This window comes from Taudactylus pleione, unplaced genomic scaffold (assembly GCF_031769625.1).
Source record: "Taudactylus pleione unplaced genomic scaffold, aTauple2 ptg000262l, whole genome shotgun sequence".
Classification (NCBI taxonomy): domain Eukaryota; kingdom Metazoa; phylum Chordata; class Amphibia; order Anura; family Myobatrachidae; genus Taudactylus; species Taudactylus pleione.
Genome location: NW_028284664.1, coordinates 5,717,501 through 5,720,000, shown reverse-complemented (window position 1 = coordinate 5,720,000; position 2,500 = coordinate 5,717,501). Strand labels below are relative to the sequence as shown.

The following is a 2,500-nucleotide window of genomic DNA, read 5'->3' as shown; positions in this document are numbered from 1 at the left end:
AAAATCTCCAGCCAAAAAAACATTTACTGCCCATTAAATAACCATTCTTTTTTATAACTTTATAGTTTATAGCATTTAGTTTAGGGAGACTAAAGAATTTTACTTCTAAATGTTTTTAGTTTATAATACTAATCATATGCTAATCACCATTTATGTAATCGGTTAATGTCAAATAAGTGGGCAAAAAGGTCAAAAATGACATAGTTTACACTTAAAATGTATTTGTTGCTAAACAAATTTGGATATATGCAAATTATGTAACTGCTAAACTTTAAGATTGTAAATTAAGTATTGTGTGCACTATCTTTTGGCTCAATTAACAATAAAAGTAAAAAATACAGATGAATAGCATATGGTAAGTATTATAAATTAATAATATATATATATTTTGAAGCCACAACTTGGTCTCCCTAATTGTATTGGTATATGATTTAAACTAGCCCTAACATTTTATTTTTATATTTGTACATTCTGTTAGAGGTGCTTATGTGTTGTGAATGGCTCCTTGGTTTGACATCTAATACATTATGTGTTCAGTTCTTATTTTTGTGGAACAGAGTTAAAAAAATAATTTTTAGAAGTCTAGTATATTCATGGGTGCTTGGGGAGTTTCTTGATAGAACATTATGTGTAGGGGGAGAAGCTAGGCATTTGTTCTTTGTGGAAAGGGTCTTAAATCTCATGCATTAAGCAAATTAGGTGATTGCAGCATGCACCATGGGCTTCAATAATTATATAATAGCAGATTTGATTTGCTGGAGATTGTGGTTTTGTACTGTACAATTGTCTAGAGTTATGAATAGGTATTGGATAAAGAAAGATAGATTTTTCCACTGTACCAAGCAGAACCTATTGGGTGCAGCAGTGCATATTCATGCCTTCAGGCCTGGAGTGACTTGGAGGGGGCACCTGTCCCTTACGTTTCCGCTTCGACCAATAGATACACCCCTGCAAGTTCAATAAGAATTGAAGGTGGCTAAATAATTTTCTAAGTTTAAATATAACTGAGGCAGTCTGCACAATTCACACAATGATAAGTCATGTCTAACTGATGACATCATACAAGAGTTGGTCGATTTGTTCTTTGCTTGCAAAACTTCTTACCTTTTTATCTGCAGGTATCATTAAGTGGAAAAGAATTAATTTGTCCAGAGCTATATACCTAAAATATGGAACGCTTCACGAATTTGCGTGTCATCCTTGCGCAGGGGCCATGCTAATCTTCTCTGTATCGTTCCAATTTTAGTATATGTGCTGCCGAAGCAAGCACATTCCAAAAGCAAAGTCCTAAGAGTTATATACCCCACCATGTGCCTCAAGATTGATCTTAGGGAGAGTGAAAGTTGGAAGTAAAATTTAAATAGGGTTTTATAAACTGGAGAACATTAACAAGATAGAGCTGCTAACTGGCAAAAAAATTCAATATCCCATTAAGGAATAGCCATCGATTTCCATACATATCACAGTGAAACAAATTATGAAAATTGGCATGTAGAGGTTCATTTCTTCAAAACCATAGACTGTACTAGGCTAAAATTGCTTCTTTGCATTCTTTGGCTAGGATGGCACTTGACAAAAATGGGTGCTCTTTGCCAGGCACCCCTGTGCATCTAAGCAGCCAGGTTTCCAGACATCAGCAAAATCTCCAGCCAAAAAAACATTTACTGCCCATTAAATAACCATTCTTTTTTATAACTTTATAGTTTATAGCATTTAGTTTAGGGAGACTAAAGAATTTTACTTCTAAATGTTTTTAGTTTATAATACTAATCATATGCTAATCACCATTTATGTAATCGGTTAATGTCAAATAAGTGGGCAAAAAGGTAAAAAATGACATAGTTTACACTTAAAATGTATTTGTTGCTAAACAAATTTGGATATATGCAAATTATGTAACTGCTAAACTTTAAGATTGTAAATTAAGTATTGTGTGCACTATCTTTTGGCTCAATTAACAATAAAAGTAAAAAATACAGATGAATAGCATATGGTAAGTATTATAAATTAATAATATATATATATTTTGAAGCCACAACTTGGTCTCCCTAATTGTATTGGTATATGATTTAAACTAGCCCTAACATTTTATTTTTATATTTGTACATTCTGTTAGAGGTGCTTATGTGTTGTGAATGGCTCCTTGGTTTGACATCTAATACATTATGTGTTCAGTTCTTATTTTTGTGGAACAGAGTTAAAAAAAGAATTTTTAGAAGTCTAGTATATTCATGGGTGCTTGGGGAGTTTCTTGATAGAACATTATGTGTAGGGGGAGAAGCTAGGCATTTGTTCTTTGTGGAAAGGGTCTTAAATCTCATGCATTAAGCAAATTAGGTGATTGCAGCATGCACCATGGGCTTCAATAATTATATAATAGCAGATTTGATTTGCTGGAGATTGTGGTTTTGTACTGTACAATTGTCTAGAGTTATGAATAGGTATTGGATAAAGAAAGATAGATTTTTCCACTGTACCAAGCAGAACCTATTGGGTGCAG

General features: G+C 33.0%; 1 non-coding gene across 1 annotated transcript; it reads right to left on the bottom strand.

The window, feature by feature from the left end:
* Positions 1-1,163: 1,163 nt before the first annotated feature.
* Positions 1,164-1,270, bottom strand: LOC148514440 (U6 spliceosomal RNA). Its single transcript, XR_015879941.1, has one exon. It is a non-coding gene; the product is annotated as a U6 spliceosomal RNA (small nuclear RNA).
* Between the last annotated feature and the right edge of the window lie 1,230 nt (positions 1,271-2,500).